The following is a 19,292-nucleotide window of genomic DNA, read 5'->3' on the forward strand; positions in this document are numbered from 1 at the left end:
AAATTAAATGAAGACATTTGTACACATCTGATTTTAATGTACAATTTCCGTAGCAACATCTGACTTACTGCTAAACTGTTCAGCAGAGACCAGTTGGCCGGTAAATAGTTGTGTAATATGCAGTGTTAGCTACGGGACTTTCATTCTTAGATAAGATATCGTGATGGTGAGTTGTTCAATCTACCCTGAGAACTGATGTCATAACTGATGAGAATCATTTTGGGAGAAGAAAATACTATATCCAGAATTATAAAGGGAATTGAGGAGTTAATCCATGGATTAACATTAAAAGAACAACAACAAAAGCCTGCCTCTGACTAAGTGCTAACCTCTGAAATGATTTTATTATGTCCTGTTCTGTATGAGGATAGAGAGCCAAGATACCCAGAATCACCTCCCTTGAACATGAAAAAGAAAAATTCATCATTAAGCCTCAGACTAACTCAACACCATCCCGAGATTCTAGCAGACAGGCTTCCTCTTCAGAATGCTGGCTCAGTCCCTTAGCACATGTTTGTAGACCGTTGTGGTCTGTTGCATAATCAGAGGCTTGGATTTCATTGGCACGCAGAGCGCGAGCTCTGAAAAATTCTCACAGGACTCTGAGGTCAGGCCTGGAAAAGGCTTCCAGGGCTTGTCCCTTGGACCTGTGTCAGCGTGTTGTCACTAGGAGTTCGGAAACATTTTACAATGTGGCTCTGAACTCAGTTGCACGGATGACTTGTCTTTCCGAAGGGAAGATGGCCAGCATTCCTGGGTAAGCGGAGGAAGTCGAGGTGATCTCATTCACTGGCCTTTCTTGTGCTGGTGTTGAGGGACCCAGCATCTGCAGAATAGGAAGCTTTTTCTCCCAGCCACACACGCTTGTCTGCCTAATTTTCCTCATTCTTAACCTTTGCCTCTTCCTTGGAGTGAAGTGTGAAATCCTGCCAAGGCTTCGTCCGCTTTCCCTACATCTTCCTCACAATAGTCAGGAGAGGCAGCGTGAAAGATGTTTGTACCACACACAGAAAATAACTTTAGGCTGTAGAACCAGGTCTGACCCTCCAACAATGGCGGGAAGAAGCTACACACAAAATGGTTTCAGGGGAGAACACTTGCTTCTTTCTTCTATGATATTAAAGATAGCCTCGCCAAAGGCCAAGTTTAAATTGATGATAAAACCTCATGTAAATAATTAAAGTTTCCAAAGCAGAATCTTTCATTTAGCAGCACCAATTGCCTTTGCATCAGACCTCCACTTAAAAACTCTTTTAGTCTAAGCTGAACATTAATTATTTAGCAATATTTAAATAATCGTGAACTAATAATTTAATTTCTGGATTGTACACGGCGATGATTTATTTTCTTGTTCTGTTAGTTGCTGTGCATGCTGTAGAATTATTAGTAATTCTTTAGAAATGATTACTCTTACAGTTCTAGAGATAATGCTATAACCATCTGAAGCCAACCATTATCTAATGATAAGATATCATTTAAGGGTCTTTATCATTGTTTCAGCTAATGGCCTCATTGTGGGGAAAGCATCTTATTTCCCCCGGCTTACTTAAAAAGAGAGATAGTGCTGTGTCTAAACCAATGGGGCTGACATCAGCTGGTCATCAGTTTTATCGCCGGTGTTTGATTTCTTGTTTCTCATTTTCAGAGGAAGGCGCAGGAGGCCACACATACGCCATGCTGTCTTGGAGAAGAGATGGACGGTTGAGTCTCAACCACATGCCGCACACACATCCTGCTTCCCTTTCACCCTCCTCTCCAGAACCAAAGAGGACAAAATTGTGAAACTCATGTTTCACTAGACACTATGTGGCTCTGGCAGCTTAAGGGCTTTGGGGGAACTCCACAGCGTACCGAGCTCCTGTGGCGTCTGTTGAGAAAAAGCCCCTCAGGGCTATATGATTCTTTCTTCCGTGTTGTATTATTAGACATTTGCCCCCCTTTTTTCTTTACTCTTTAATAATGACATAATAGATATGGAAATAAAATATAGAAAAGCCCTGCCGCCTTTAATAAAATGATCATGACACAACTGGTGTTGCTATTATTATTATTTTTTAACCTACTGTCCTTCGGCCTCTTCCAATGACTTGATGTATGCATCATTTGCAAACAATGTATATCCTTTACATAGACCCATTGCTATGTTTCCTATCCAGTCTTTAGAGTTATTTAAAGCCAGGTGTCTAGTGGTTCATGAAACACTTAGTTCAATATCTAAAACTCCGTCTGCTTAAAAACTTTGAAGTTTCTGCTCACATTTTTTCATAAGCATGACACTATTTTATCATTCTTGTGATTGCTTCTGTAATTACTACATAATATGTGACTATCAGTAAACAATAGGAGGCTTTTATTAATTCATATCACTTCTTTCTACTTTGTTTTTAATTAACTCTTCTCTTTATGTGTACGGGTGCTTTGCTGGCAGGCATATGTCTACGTACCGCTCTTGTGCCTGGTACCTTTGGCGGCCAGAAGTGGGTGGCAGATCCTCTGGATCTGGAGTGACAGAGGGTTTGTGAGTCGCCATGTGAGTGCTGGGAATTGGACACGAGTATACTATCCATGTGCTGAGCCATCTTTACAGCCCCCCCATTCTGTTTCTTAAAACATCCTGCCTGAGACTAGACACCCAGACATGGGCATGCTGGGCCAATGGGTGTGCACCTTGATGTCTCTTACGGCACACACCAATTTGCTTACAATAAAACAAGCCATGCCAATATCTCTATACACAGGAATTATATAGGGACATGGCAGTTTCTTCTCGGTGCAGGTCATGTTCATTGACTCCACACCGTGCTGCAGCCTAAAGAAGAACCTGATGAACAGCTGGAGTCTGTCCCAGCTTCTTGAAAGAGAAGTTTGACTGCAGAAAGCAGTGTGGAGTGATTATTTGGCGAGAACGCTGACACCTTTCTCTGCCGAGGCAAAATGGATGACACATTGTGCCTAGATACTACGCCATTTTCTCTCTTCGTCTTTATTGTGTTCCTATTGCTTATTCATATTTTATAGCGTGCATTATTTTATTCATAAAGATATTTTGATAAAGTCATATTTCTTCAGGAAAGTTGCTCAAGTGTGGAAGGATGTGTCAGACTCCAACCTGCCTGCCTCTATCATCCACCACTCGGAAAAAACCTCAGTAGACTCCGTTACCTACTAAATCAACCGAATTCTACATTCTGACATTTCAAGTCCTTCCTTCCCCGGGCTCCAAACTTCCTTTCATCTTTATCTCGCTCAGCAAGCTGCCTGTACACCCGCCAAGCAACTACACTTGCTGGTCTCTAAATAACATCCACTGTTCCTACCCAGCCTTTTTCTCCACCCTTCTCTCCGTGACAGCTGTGTTTTGTGAAAATCTCACTTGTATTTCGAGGTGTTTACAGTTATCCACACCCAGGAGGCAGGGGTTTGGCTCCGTGCTTCAGTATTGTCTTCTAACTGATAATACTTGTGAACCCACCGACTCCATCAACTTGGAATTTAAAAAAGAAATTACAGTTGTTTATTTCCGGTGCCTATGTGTATGCCTGTTTTCTTGTGTGTGTGTATGTGTGTGTGTGTGTGTGTGTGTGTGTGCACAGGTGCACACATGTGCGAGTCGCCTGGTATTCTCACAGCACATAGGTCGTAGCAATGGAACTCAAGTTGTCATCTTGGTGGCAATTGCCTTTAACTGTTGACCCATATTACTGGGAGGAAAACCCTTATTGAGGGGATGGGCAGGGTTGCCTTTATTATTGTTGTTGTTATTATTATTAAGTTTCAGAAGAGAAAAGGTTTATTTTAGCTTACAATTTCAGGTTGTTGTCCATTCCTACAGGGAAGCTGAAGTGACAGAAATTTGAAGTCACTGGTCACATTACACCCACAGTCTAGAGCAGAGAGGCAGAGAGAGAAGGAACGCACGTGTTCAGCTAGCTTTCTCTACTTATGATGTCCAAGGGAAAGGTGCCGTTCACCCATGTTTAGATTGGTCCTTCCCACATCAATTAAGACAACCAAGAAAATCCCCCATAGACCACCCATAAGTCAATGCCAGCTAGACAAACCATCACAGCTTGGAGGTATGTGTGAGCCAAGAGCCGAAAGGACGAACGTTAACTGGTTGGTGGGGAAAAATTAGGTGTACACACGCTCCCTGAGCTGAAGAGAAAGGTTCAAATCCATTCACTGTTTTATAGTTTTACATTTAGGTCAAAGTACAGAATCCACTGTTTTCCTTTTATTGAAAACAGATTTCTTTTCATACACTATGTTCTGATTATAGTTTCCCCTCCCCTGACTCCTCTCAGTACTTCACAACTACATCCCATTTGGTTTCATGCCCTTCTAGCTTCTTCTTAGAAAACAAACAGGCATTTAAGAAATAATAATAAAATAAAGTAAAATATAATAAGATTAAAAAACAAACAAACAAACAAACAAGCAGATGGGTATAAGACAAAACAACCACACAAGACAAAGAGCCAAAAAAACTTTTAATTTTAGTTGTTCCCTATGCCTAACAACACGTCTTATGTGCAGTCGCTTTTTAATAAATATTTAACTCAAGTACGCAGTTTGAGTCTGAGAAACTCTGATTAGTTTCATCATTGATCCTTTGGTAGCAGCTATCAGAATCCAGAAATAAAATCTTGAGTGAAAGTCACGAGAGGCCTGCACTTGGGTGAGCGCCAATGTGGACTTTGGGACGTTCGAGGGCCTTTGGAGCCACAGAAGATGCGATCAGGACTGAAAATTCAAGTCACAAGACAGTGAGCATCAATCCGGCCTACTTCAGTTAGGGTATGTGGTGTAGGAGGCCATAAAGCAATAAAGTGTGATTGTTACTAATCTCATTTACTGCCCACGACTAGCTTCTGGATTATCCAAATTCAGGGCTCTCAGACAAATTCCCATGTCCCCTTAGCAAAGGCCTCTGGTGTTCCCAGTGCCGGGACTTCACCACTCTGCAAGCTTAGTTCTTCTTGATCTTTGCTGACACCCAACCTTGACTTTTTCTTCAAGATCTGATAGGGACAGTCAGTTCCAATCAATCTATGACTGATCTCTAACCAGGCAGACTGCGTTCTCTCACAATCTCACACAAAGTGGACAGAGGCCACAGCTCAGGGTCTGGGTCCCTACTGAACCCAGCTGCAGACTGGCTGTGTTGGGATGGCAGGGAAACCTGAGCATTTGAGCTACTTTTTTTTTTTCTTCCATAGAGACTTTTACATGTAACTGACACTCAGGGTGTCATATCTCTGAAACAGGTTTTGTATCACAATATTAAATTAATTTCTAATTGCATGAAGCTGGTAATTCATGCTATGTATATATAAACTCTATTAACCTAAATTTTCTATCAGCCAGAATAGTGTCCAATTATAATGAGGTGTTAATGACAGCCTGTTTGGTAAGCACTAATTTTGTAAAGCACTCACCAGTGTAAATACAATGTCCTTCCATCTTTGCAAAATCACCTCAGAAGTGATTTTTTTTTAATTATTTCACAGATAAAGAAACTAAGTCTCAGCTGGGCAGTGTTGGCGTACACCTTTAATCCCAGCACCCGAGAAGCATAGGCAGGAGGATCACTGTGAGTTCGAGGCCAGCCTTGTCTAGAGAGCGAGTTCCAGGACAGCCATGATGGCTACCCAGAGAACCCCTTGAATAACTCAGGAAGGTTTTGAATGAGCATGTCAAGAATCTTGGGTCACCGCAGCTGGTTGAGTCTCAAAGTCATGGACAAGGAGGACTCTGAACTATATCATCCACTTCTTTTCTCTACATTGAAATAACAAACATTTCAGATGTTCTGTAGGCGTGTTGGCTTTAACTTTCTATCGGAGGCTGTGTTTAGATATTTTGACAGTGAACCTGAGAGCAGCAAAACCGAAGGTGTGGAGCTTGTCAGCGCTGTCGTGTTTTTGCTTATTCCACAGGGAAGGTCCCCTCCTCAACGCTTCACACTTCTGTTCTCAAATATTAGGAAAGGACCCAGAACACCTCCTGAGCGAGAAAGAACGTGACGATGGCGACGGCTGTCTGCGACAGGGCTTTCAGGAGAGAGCTGACTGGAAAACAGCCTTGCCCTGGTTTTAAATAGCTTTCCTAAGAATGGGCTCTCGAGCTCACTTCAGCTTCTAGAAGCTTATGCAAAACAAGAGAAATGAAAGACAGGGACTTACACTTGTGAAACTTAATGCCTTTACTGAAAAAGAAACTAAAACATGATCTCTCCTTTCCTTCTCCTTCTTCTTCTTCTTCTTCTTCTTCTTCTTCTTCTTCTTCTTCTTCTTCTTCTTCTTCTTCTTCTTCTTCTTCTTCTTCTTCTTCTCTCTCTCTCTCTCTCTCTCTCTCTCTCTCTCTCTCTCTCTCTCTCTCATAGTTGGATTGAGTTTGCAATTGTGATGCCAAGTTTCTAATTCCTTTGTTGTTTTAAAATCCGTGAGAGTTTCCCCTGCACTACTGCATTCCTTTTATCTGGAATTCCAGGTTTCTCTCTTTCCTGGGATTTGCAAAGGAGCACAATCAGCTAGTTTATGTTTAAGATGTTTTGATTCTTTTCTCCGGCTCTCGCGAGTGTACTTAACACCGAAAGATTAAAAGCTGTGTGTTCGGTTGGAACTGTTAGAATGTTTAAACAAGGAAGTCTGTGTTTGTTTAAGAGAATGGGGAAATGGTTATCTCGGCAGATTAGACTGAAAAAACAGGAACAGGACAGCCACAGTCTAGCACGGATGTCCGCATTTGCCACTTGGCTGGCTTTTGGAGGTATTCTAAAACAAAACTTGCTTGCACGCTCACGCCTCTGCTCTGACACCTGACTGAGGAGCTGGCTGGAGAGCCACAGCCAATGGCCCACAGGCCTTGACGGACAAGTGTTCCCAGGTTGGACATTTCTCAGAGTCTGTTGAACTATGTCATAATTAAACTAATGGAGCACAAGAGGAATTTCTCCAGCTACCCTAAAGACCCCATTCAGGTGTAATTTGCTCTCAGGCCGCACGCGGGTCCCTCGGCTTCACTGCGCAGCTGAGGTGAAGCTGAGCGCAAGAGACCACATTCATCAGTTCTAGAAAATGCCATCTTAAAAACTGCACGGAACAGAAGTGATGCTTGTGGCTTAGTGGAAATAGCTCTTGGTGATCAGGAGGCCTTTACCCAAGCCCCAACTTTCTGCTTGCTGTTCAGTGTTGACTAACTCTCATGTTACTGTTCCAGAGTTCTGAAACTGTTTCTCATGACCATGGTGTAACAGCTGCCCTTTATTAAGCCTATACTTTGTGCCAGTAAATATTGATCAGCTTGTCCTTATTTTGCCCTCGAAAAAGCCTTAAAGGAGGGCACAATTTTTGTTGTTGTTGTTGGTCTCTTTCTTTCTTTCTTTCTTTCTTTTTTTTTTTTTTTTTTTGAGTCAGGGTTTCTCTGTGTAACAGTCCTGGCTATCCTGGAACTCACTTTGTAGACCAGCTGGCCTCGAACTCACAGAGATCCACCTGCCTCTGCCTCACAAATGCGCCACCACTGCCTGGCGGTGGGTACAGTTTTGATGACATAGAATGCTAATGTCTGACACCAAGTCTATTTAACATCTTTTGTTTTGTTTTGTGTTCGAGACAGGGTTGTTTTTTGTTTTTGTTTTTGTTTTTGTTTTTTGTGTGTGTGTGTGTGTGTGTGTGTGTAGCCCTGACTCTCCTGGAGTTTACTCTGTAGACCAAGCTGGCCTCAGATTCAGAGGTCTGCCTGCCTTTGCCTCCTGAGTGCTGGGATTAAAGGCATGCACCATCACTGCCCAGCAACATTATTTTTTAAAATTAATTTATTTTTTATCTATTTATATGTGTGTGTAAGTGACTGCGGGTGCCTGCAGAGGCTGGACATCAGATTCTCTGAAGCTGGATTACAGGCATTTCTGAGCTACCTAACATGGGTGCTGGGAACTGAACTTAGGCCCTCTGGAAAAGGAATATCTGCTTTTAACCATGGCGCCATCTCCTTATCCCCTACCTGACATTCACAAATCTTCACTTCAGGCAACATGGTATTCAAGGTAATTTCTAGTTATGAAATGTGAACCCATCAGCATCACTTCATCGGTGTCTGCAAACAAAGGAAGAACAACAGCTATCTATATTTGGCTGTCATTGTGGCTGCGTGTAGATAGAAGTCTGTATCTGTTGCCTAGCTGCATCCTTGCTATGAATATTAACATACTATTATTTGATTGTCACTTGTATAAAAATAAAGAATGGCTTCAGTAAGTGGTGTTTGCTTCTTCAAATCTTGGCAGCCTGAAATTCTGGCAAACATGGCTCTTGTGTTTTATTAAAAAAGAGAGTATATATATCTGAGCATCCTGTAGTCCTTGTTAAATTATCAGAAACTGACAGTTTTCTTCTCTCTCTCTCTCTCTCTCTCTCTCTCTCTCTCTCTCTCTCTCTTTCTTGGTATTTTGAGATAGGGTTTCTCTGTGTAACAGCCCTAGCTATCTTGGCACTCGCTCTGTAGACCAGGCTGGCCTCAAATTCACAGACGTCTACCTGCCTCTGCTTCCCAAATGCTGGGACTAAAGGCACATGTTACCACTGCCTGACTGTTTCCCTCTCTTTTATATTGACTACTTTTAACTTGCTCTTCATATATTTTTACTTGTTCTTGCATAATATTGGGGTGTAATCAAGCTGAACTTTGAAATTATTCTTTGCTGTTAACATTAGCCCAAGCTTTTAATCCCAGCACTGTAAAGACAGAGGCTGGAGAATTTCTGAGTTCTAGGCTATCCTGGTCTACATAGCAAGTTTCAGAACAGCCAGGGCTACTTGGAGTGAGACTATCATGAAGAAAAACAACAAGAACTTGTTCTATTACACTTTAATGCTAACAAAGAAAGATTTGCATTGTCACATTTTGAATATGGCAGATCTACACCTTTCCTCCTAACCTGTTAGCGACTGATGTGAATGTGTTTTCTAAAACTCAAGAATGCAGTTTTTATTGAAAATAAAAGATTCAAAATGTGGTAGTAGCTAGTGACATCTGCTTTCCCCAGCTGCTTGCTCAGTGTTGCTGGGATTGCTTACTCACATCTTTGGAAGACTCCACAGGATTGTATTCCATAGATGCTGTTCCTCTCTTTTATGGAAACTCAGCTAGAGTTTCCCACTAATGTGAAGGAAGAATAATTGGCTTTAAAAATCATGTGTTTACCAACTTTGATTGATTTGTGCATATTAATTACATAAAATGCATCTAGTAATTTCTTGTGTAGTTATTTGAGCGATTTCTGGCAGAGATGAGGTCCCTACACTCTTGACTTGTTTTAAGGACCCACAGCCGGGATAGCTCCAACCCTCTTCATTTATTTCTTTGGCGCTAACCCAGCCCCTGGCTCCTGTTCTCCTGACATTCATACCAGCTTCCCAGGTTTCATCTGCTCATTCTTTCTCCAACCAATTCAACTTAGAATTCTAATCTCAGCCACCAATCTTTCCTGGTCTTTATCGGATGATAACAAGACTTACTCTAAGCCTATTTTGTTTACCACAAAAATAACAGCCTGCTTCTTCCCAAATAGTCTCTATTGTTTCATCTTATCTCTTTCAGAATGTATAAACTGAGAGATCAGGGTCACTTATTTTTTTCTTTGCTGATAGAGTGCCAGGCAACTGATATTAATAGATAACAAAGGAATGTCTGCATAATTATTTCTTGCACACATTCTTGGCAAAACTTCATGTAATTTCCCTGGTTGGATGTCCCTATGAATACCTAAAGCAAGAAATTTAGATTGGTTTCTGCTAACATTTAAGATTGCCAAATTGGGGCTGTGATCTCTATTTTATACAGAGCTCAAAGACAAATAGCGGTAATGAGCCTGGGTGTGCTGAGTCAGATATGGGAAAGTTAGGTCTGTGGTGGCTAAATTTATAATTTAAATTTGAATTACTATACTAAGAGATCTATAAAACAATAACAATAACAACAACAACATACCTCTAACTTGTATGCCCTACTAGCCCAAGGACAGATAACTTCATGGAATGCTGGGAGCTGTTGTGTGTGGACTGTAAACAAGCTTGGTTGGCCCAACTGCACAGGATGTATGCTGGATCACATGTAGGCAGGAGGCACACAGGCAGGAAGTACTTCAGGATGTATGCTTGCCCTTGATTGGATGAAGGCAGGAAATAGATAACCGTGTAGGTTTTGCCTTTATAAGTCCCTGACCAAGATAATTTGGCCAGGATCCATGAACCTAGTCAGTATTTAATAAAACCTCTTATTTATTAAAATTTATTCATGGTCAGACTGGTGAATCTCTGAATGAATCCAAACCCAGAACAATCTGTGGCCTGTTGTAGTTTAGCAGCAGCGGTGGTGGCAGGGAACGAACCACAATATACAACAAACCCACGTGGGAGTTTACTGATGGGGGCGGGGTTGTGACAGTCGACAGGTAAAGAGAGGGGGCGAGCAAGGGAGAGTGGCAGACTGAGCTTTGCCTCTAAAGGACTCTTTGCACATGCATACAGAGCTTTAAGCAGCCACACAGTGCACGGCATGGAGATGTACAGCCGTATTTGCCTGAATGCAGGGGGATGAACCTGCTGGCTGAATGGGGGGGGGAGCATAGTGCCTGGATCCTAACACAGCCCCCAAAGAGAATGGCACTATTAGGAGGCAGCCTTGTTGGAGGAGTGTGTCCCTGTGCAGGCAGGCTTTGAGGCTTCATGTATACTCAAGTCACACCCAGTGTGTGTGCTACACAGGTAGCATCTCCTTCTCCAGCACCGTGTCTGCCTGCATGCCGGCGTGCTCCTGGCCATGATGATAATGAACTAAGCCTCTGAAGCTGTTAGCCTCCACCTCAATTAAATATTTTTCTTTATAAGAGTTACCGTGGCCCTGGTGTCTCTTCACAGCAATAGAAACCCTAAATAAGACATAGGTCAAACCTTCAGATGCTGTTGGGTCTAAGATGAGCTCCCACGGCCCATCTCTTCCACAGCTGAGCATGTTATTTGGGGTAAGTTAGGGAGGAGTTCATCTGAGAGGCGCCACAGAAGGACACTCTGTAGGGCATGAATGTAAGGCTTTCCTTGAGATGGGATCCATGGAGGGTGGATGTGCCACAAGACTCACTTCTACATTTTAGCCTCTCTGTTCCTTGTCCTTCCTCTCGCTTCCCACCTCTCCTCCAGTGCCGGGTTGCCCACAGATGGTCTGTTGGTTCTCTGGTCCACAGGACATCAGCAGTGTTAGAAGCAAACATTTTTAGCAAGTGTATTTTTTAAGATTACATATATTTATGCACCTGTGTGTATGTATGTGTATGTGTAATGTGCGCTCACTTTCAAATGCATGCACACATAAACGAAGCAATCACAGGACCATCTGCATAGTCAATTCTCTCCGTCTACCACGTAGATCCCAGGGATTCAACTCATGGCATTGGGCTTGACATGGCATTTCTAGCTGCTGAGCAATTCTGCCATCCTGCAACTGTGTTCTTGTTTCTATGCCTGAGTTCTTTTGGAACCAATCTTTCTGAAATTTACTAAATCTTTTTTAAAAAAAGAAGTGAATTGCTTTAATTTGAACAAACATGTTGTAGAAAGAAAGACACTGCATGATATAGAGGAGGGAAAAAGCAAATCAAGGTTTTCAGGCCCTAAAAGCTGGGAAGTATCCACTACTGAAACTTGAGGTCTACTGTTTGTTTCTCTGGAAAAAAGATTTCGGGGTGAGAGAGGTAGTGTGGGTGAACCGGTGCTGAACTAAATAGCTCCATGGGTAAAGGCGCTTACTGTCAAGCAAGATGTTCTGAGCTTGAGCCCTGCAGCCCAAATCATGGAAGGAGAGGACACCCGACGTGGTCCTCTGCCCTCCACATTGGTGCTTTGGCATGGGTGTGCCTCCCTCTCCTCAATAAATAGCAAATGCAGTTTAGATTTGTTTAAATAGAAATGTCTTTATTTTTTGGAGAACACTGAAACTAGAATAACATTCTTACTGTGTGAGTCAGGTGCTCTTTAGTAGCATGCTTGTGAAATGGCTTCTTTCACACAGCTTTGGTAACATGGGCCTCCTATGTTGAGAGACATTTTAGGTTATCAGCATATATTACCTATCTATAATAATAGTTATCATTATGATGTTTTTCATACACACAAATATACATAAGTGTATATATATAATATATTTTTATCATATTCACCTCACCCATTACCCGTCTCTGTTTTGATTACCTTCCTCTTACCAACTGCTATTTTACTTTTCTGTCCTCCTCTTCCTCCTCCTTCTTCTCCTTCTTCCTTCTCCCCCTCCTCCTTTTTGGTGACCTGCTGAGTATAATTGGGGCTACTTACAGGGGTATGGCTGGGGAACAGTTTATAGGATTTGCCCATGGTGATACCATTGAAGAAAGTGACCCTCCCTCCCTCAGTGATGATTAACTGCCTAATCCTCAAGAAGGCATGGAGCTTTGTGATTACCACCTACCCTGCATGGCAGGACATGGATGGTCCCATTCTTGAGATAGTAATACTGACTGCTATGCGTTCACCTGTGCGATGCCCACGCCTAGAAGATGGTGTTCTTCTAGCCTTTGCCTTCTTCTATAGCCCCTGTCCCCTTCCATGATGTCATCTATGCCTGGGGATGAGAGGTGATATACACGCTCTATTCATGGATGAACATTTAACACTTCCTTATTCTCAGCACTTTGACCAGCTACTGAGTCTCGACATTTACTACCAACCACCACGGAAAGCAACTTTCTAGACTGAAGTCAATACTTGGCACTAATCTATGAATATAAGCGTCATTAGTTTAGAAGGCGAATGGATGGGCAACATCCAACAGCTGCCATGGGCTTTTGACCGGGGTTAAAGTACCAGACTTGAAGGAGATCTTGTGGAGTGGCGCTAAAACTCAAGCAGAAAGTGGTTTATTACTCTCATAGGCTTACCATCATTGAGTCGGTGGACACATCTTGTCTGACTGGTCAGTAGTGTAGCGTGTGAGATCTACAAGCCGAATAAGATAATGACCATTCTCCCCCTGCAGTGTATGTAATTCGTGGCACTGTGTGGGCTAGTCAGTAGGGAGAAGCTTCTAGCCCAGTTTCTGCTCATTTCTATACATCTTGCGATGGGAGCGCGCTGTGTCTTCAGCAATAGGGTTTTATTGTTCTGTTCCGGAGGGCAATCAGTAACAGAGGCAATTTCTGCATTGTTCTTGAAACTTCAGGGGCCCCCCTAACTAACAACCCATTAAAAAGTAGCCCTCTCCTGGACTAGAACTTTCATTTAAAAACTCATGACTTCTGGGAGCAGCTTCATGAACTCATGAAGGGTATTTACTTTCAAACTTATTTTTTAAAAACATACCTTACCAAGTTTTCACACGACGTTTTTATGTATCCTGACTTTTGGTTGGCTTTCCCCTACTTTCTCTTATAGCCTTGACTCTTCTCGCTAAAACCTTTGCATCCCCAAATGTATGATATAAAAATGGAAGGGAGAAACACTTTGAACCATTATCGGAACCAGATAGTAGCCCACAATGGATTCAAAGGTCAGCGGGATTTGTTGCTGCCTATAATGTGTGTTACTTTATGAGGTATTACCAGAAATATAATTTAAACAGAATAACTGTAGTGGCATTTCATTTGTATTTTAATAAATAAAACTTGCCTGAAGATCAGAGTGTAAAACAACCCCGCTGGTCAGCCTTATAGACTAGGCAGTAGTAACACATAGCTTAATACCAGTAGTCACACTAGTTGTCATAGAAACCAGGCAGTGCATGCCTTTAATCCCAGTGATACACGCCTTTAATCCCAGCACTAGGGAGGAATATAAAATGGGAGGAGATAGCTCACATCCCAGTCTCATTCTGAGATTCCTGGAGGCAGGATCGCCATTTCAGATTGTAGTAGAGGTAAGAGCCAGTGTCTGGGTGTCTTGCTTTTCTGACCTTCAGGTTGAACCCCAATTTATGTCTCTAAGTTTTTATTAATCGTGCTTCACATAACCTCAAACAAGACTAGAAGACATACATTGTACATCCATGCCCATTATGCTTACATATAAATATACGTACACATGTATACACATACATAGGCATACATATGGAAAAGGAAGCTCACAACATAGGATGCTTTGAATAAGGAAGATTCTTGAATTCTCATCTAAATGTGGTTTTGTCGATTATGGCCATTTTTTTGCCAAATGCAGATAAATTAGTTTGAGTTGTCACATGAAAAGCCAACGCAGAAATGTACATTTTCAACATGTGTAAAAGTAAATACTGAAGAATAACCTTTTACTTTCATGACACATGGGGTCCTCACTGTGTGGAACAGAAAAAGAAAAGGGAACCACCCCTGACTGATGTGCAGCTGGGTTCTGTACTGTACAATGAGACCCAAACACATTTTAATATTTGATTATCATAAAAAAGAGATTAGAGGCTGTCTTCATCATGGCCATTTTCACCCCACAGTTCCGCATCAAAGGAAGTCGGGATGGGAGCTGAAGGAAGACAGGAACCTGGAGGCAGGAGCAGAGGCCATGGAGGAGTGCTGATTACTGGCTTACTCTGCAAGGCTTGCTCAGCCTGCTTCCTTATAGAACCCAGGACCACCAGCCCAGGCATATACCACCCACAATGGGCTGGGCCCTCTCCCATCAATCACTAATTAAGAAAATGTCCCACTGCTGATCTTAGGAAGACATTTTCTCAGTTGAGACTCCCTCCTTTCAGAATGCTCTAATTTGTGTAATGTTGACATAAAACTATCTAACCCAGAGGCCATTTTACAAATAACAGAACCAAGACTCAGAGTTCTTTGGAAATGTTTGTAGCTGTGATTTACGAGACCAAAAGACAGAGTCCAGGGCGAGGGAGAGGATGACTCAGGAGGGGGAAGCCAGGGGCTAATGAGAATAGTTCTTAGGCATTTTCTTCTCGAGTTTGTTAATTTCATTTATAGACAATGCCATTTTTTCCCTCTTTTTCCCACAGATATTTTTTGGGGTAGTGCCTCACAAGTTAATCTTTATCTTTGACTGTAGAATAACACCAGCTTCGATGGTATGACCAGTGCTTTGCTTTCTCCTCACCTAAGAGGAGCCTTTCATTGGAAATGTTCAAGAGTTCTAAGTAAAGACCCTTGTTGGCGGAGGCCACTCGATGGTTCCTGGTCGCTCAGACTCAAAATAACCACACAGAAACTATATTAATTAATATACTGTTTGACTAATAGCTTAAGTGTATTTCTAGCTAGCTCCTATATCTCAAACTAACCCATCTCCATTAAACTGTGCATCACCACGAGGTCATGGCCTACCAGCAAAGTTTCAGAGGGCTCCCGGCAACGGTGTCTGCCTCCTGTGGTGGCTATAGGCTTCTCTTCATTTCCGTCTACTCTCTCTATATCTTTTTCAGCTTGGCTGTATTCTGTTAAGCCATTGGCTGAAAGCAGCTTCTTTATTAACCAATGGTATACGGAGGGGAACCCCACATCAACCCCCTGTGTGAATGAAGCCAAGTGGCACACCTCTAGTGGCTCATTGCTGGGTTCAAATTGTCTGGACAAAGTTGCTGTCCAAGCTGAACCATGATGTTAGCTTTGCAGAGGGAACAAAATCTCAAAACAGAAACCAAAACAGTGGACTGTAAAGTCGGGCTCATTGGTTCAACCCCTCAGAAAGAAGGGCTCCGTCAGGGAATCTGGCCTTCGTTTTCAGCCATGTTAAGGAGAGTACTCCCTTTACAGATTTAGGAGGCAAGCCACACACATCTGCATTTGCCCTGAAGCTCAAGCTGTGCAGGTTGTTCAGGAGACACGTGAAGCAAGTCAAGAGGACTCTTGTAGACCAAGTTGACCTCGAACTCACAGAGATCCATCTGCCTCTGCTGGGATTAAAGGCATGCGTTCCCCGCTCCCCGGGCATCATAGTGCTTTTTGACTGAACCTGGAGTGTAGGACAACAGACAACTTAGAGGTACAGCTGTCGATCACCCATCTTAGAAAGCAGGGGCCTTGGTCGGGTGGTGGTGGCACATGCCTTTCATCCCAGTACTCGGGAGGCAGAGGCAGGAGGATTGCTGTGAGTTCGAGACCAACCTGGTCTACAGAACATGTTCCAGAACAGACTCCAAAGCTATAGAAAAACCCTGTCTCAAAAACAGGGACCTCGTTTAATGCACTGGAACTTTCTATTCAGATCAGCCTCCTCTCCATCTGCTCAGTACCTCTTGACATCCTTATTATGCTGAGCACTTACAACCGCCCTTTGGGACAGATGACTGCTCAGGCATAAAGTGTCTTGCAGTTGGATCTTGGCCATGACTTTAAAAAGGGATGGTTGGTTGTTCTGTGCTCACTATGCCCAGCTCTGGTTTTCCCCTCACGTATTCCTGCCTTCCCCTTCTCATTCTGCTGTATCCTCTGTATCAGCCCCCAGCAGCATTTCTACCTAACAGCATATTGTATTCCAGCAAATGTTTATCCAGAGTTAATTCAGTAATTTTCCACAGGTTAGAATGATCGCCCTTTTCAGGTCTGGGGGTGGGGGTCAAAATCTAAAGTTCATTCATGTACTCAATGGATATCTTGCATGTGCCTGACGCCGTACCAAGGCGGACATTTAAAAATGTACACATTCAGCCCCCTTGGGAATTTTGCAGTCCTGCCTGGGGGAACATAGGCGAGTGTATTAACAGTTACTCAAGGTTATAGTAAGCATCACAGTGAGCTAGAGAGGTGGCTCAGCAGCTAAGAGCAAGAACATGTGACATTCTGCCACAGGACTGAAGTTCAGGACCCGGGATCCAGGTACCTACCTCTGACACCAGCTCCAGGGAATCCAGTGCTCTCTTCTGACCTCTTTGGGCCCTGCACACAAAGACACATACACACACACACACACACACACACACACACACACACACACACACAAATAAATAAATAAAATAAATCTTAGAAAATAAAACCATAGTAGATGGTGGTAAAAGTATCCTATAGCGGTGGTACAATAAGGTAATAGTTTATGATTGTTTAATGTGATTTATTTTGTTTTTCTAAGGACTTCACCATAGGCAATTCCTTAATGAAAGGACCAGACAGGAGAGTATGGGCCCTCTTCCACCTCCAGGTGTTTGGAGAGAGATATGGGAAGGGGATTATGAAGGAGCTATAAGATACTTGACCTGAGGGAATGAGTAAGAGGAGGGTAAGGACACAGAGGTCTGGTTTACCTGCGCCTTCTGATGTTTATCTGGGGGCTGTGGGAAGGCTATGTATGAGACTGGCTGCCTCTAGCCATCCGAAGTGAACCAGGAAGGCAAGCATGTGGTCTAGTGTGTTGGCACAAAGTCCTGCAGTCTGTCTATACCGAGTTTTCCTTCTTTCTAGTGAGTATCCTAATTTTGAAAGACACAATCTGGGGCCTGGGAAGATGCTCACTTGGGACACTACTTGCCGCACATCCACAGGTACCCATCCATCTTCAGATCCCAGTGCTCGCATAAGAACCGAATGCTTGCTATCCTAGTACTAAAGAGGCAGAGACAGAAGAATCCTGGGGCACCGGTCAGCCAGTTTAACCAACCCTCTAAGCTCCAAGTTAGTGAGAAATTCTGCCTGACACAAAACAAGGAATCTGGCAATTGAGGAGAGCACGGACATTGACCTCTAGCCTCCAAAGGGGGTCTCTACAAACCATTCACTGTATTTTGAAGTTTTACATTGTAATGAGTAACCGCTCTTCCAGGTCAGCCTTCTCCTTGTTCTAGGTACTTGGCCTCTTCCTTACACCGACATGCATACAGGATGTGCTGAAGCAATGCTAGGGGCTGGATGTAACTTTACTCAACCATGCCCGGCAGTAAGGGCTTTTTTAGCACGGTGACTCATGTATGCGTTTTTCTTGGTAAGGTTTCTCTTTGAAAGTGCATTAGCACCACAGACTCTGTGTTTAAGTGTTGGGTGATTATGTGTGATTATGACATTCTTAGTCAAATGCTCTTTGATAAGGGAAGAGACTGTTTTCTTTTTTGCCCAGCTGCAGTGATGACAGAGAAAACCTCTCCAGGTCTTAGCTCTTCAGGCAGCCCGCGTGAGAGGAGTTATTCCAGCTCTGGCTGGTCACTGCAAGGTACTCCCACGGATGGCTGTAGTCCTAAAGCTGAAACACACCATATCCAGTTGCGAGAGTTTGGATCTTAAATATCCTCCAAAGCGCATGTGCTGGCGGTGTGAGCCCTAGTGTGCTGAAAGCAGGGGTCGCGGTGGGAAGTGACATCATTGAAAGTGTGCATTGGAAGTGGGGATAGTGGGGGGATTCTTGTTCCTCTATTTTGCTTCCTGGCTGCCATGAACTGAGGTGACTTGCTCCATCAAACACCTTTGCTGTGATACGTGGAGTTGCCATAGGCCCCAAGCTACTGAGATACACTATCATCAGCCGAAATCGGGAACCAAACAATTAACTTCCTCTTCCTCTGTCTTCTCCTCCCTCTTCTTTCCTCTTCCTTCCTCCTCTTCTGAGTTTAAACTCACTTTAATTTTAGACAATATAAATGACATAAGCCCCCTCCAAACACTGCATAGGGGGCTGGGGGTATGGATCAGTGGTTAGAGTGCTTGTTGTTACAAGCATGAGGATCGGAGTTGGGATCCTCAACACCTATGTAAAAAGCTCTACCAACACCCAGTTTTTATGGATCTAGAGACAGTAAGATAGCTGGCTGCCAACCTAGCTCCAGCTTCAGGAGCAGACCCTGTATCACTGGAATAAGGTGGACATCGGTAGCTAGTATAGGCCAGCCTTTGGTCTTTCAGTGAACAGGTACACACGCATGCACGTATATATTACACTTCCACTCCTACATAAACACACACGTAAAAGCAAAGGACAGCAAGGAGGCCTCTGCTTCAAATGAAGCACGAACAAATTAGAAAGCTCACTGTGACTTCGGTGTCACGTATGTTGTATGAATGTTGTATCACGTATGTTGTATGAATGTTGTATGAATGACAAGCGGCAGCCAGTTATGGGGACAGGTGACAGACGCAAAGCAACCGCTCAGTTTGTTAACACCTTTTCCACTTCTTCACCACCCTTAAAGAAACTCGGACTTTGAGTCACACAGTCATCACAATAGTCCAGGATAGAGACCGGGCGATCTGGATTCGTGTTCTCATGGGCAGCTCCTAAATCAGCAAGAGTGCGCTTGATTTGCTCTGCGGCCCCCATCACAAAGGGCTTTCCTCCTCCTGG

At 43.2% G+C, this 19,292-nt stretch overlaps 1 long non-coding RNA gene across 1 annotated transcript; it reads left to right on the plus strand.

Moving 5' to 3' along the window:
• The first annotated feature begins 562 nt into the window (after positions 1-562).
• LOC146891734 (uncharacterized) lies at positions 563-2,029 on the plus strand. Its single transcript, XR_014996939.1, has 2 exons — positions 563-757; positions 1,646-2,029. It is a non-coding gene; the product is annotated as an uncharacterized LOC146891734 (long non-coding RNA).
• The last annotated feature ends 17,263 nt before the right edge of the window (positions 2,030-19,292 follow it).

This window comes from Myodes glareolus, chromosome 13, assembly GCF_982192425.1.
Source record: "Myodes glareolus chromosome 13, mMyoGla1.1, whole genome shotgun sequence".
Classification (NCBI taxonomy): Eukaryota; Metazoa; Chordata; class Mammalia; order Rodentia; family Cricetidae; genus Myodes; species Myodes glareolus.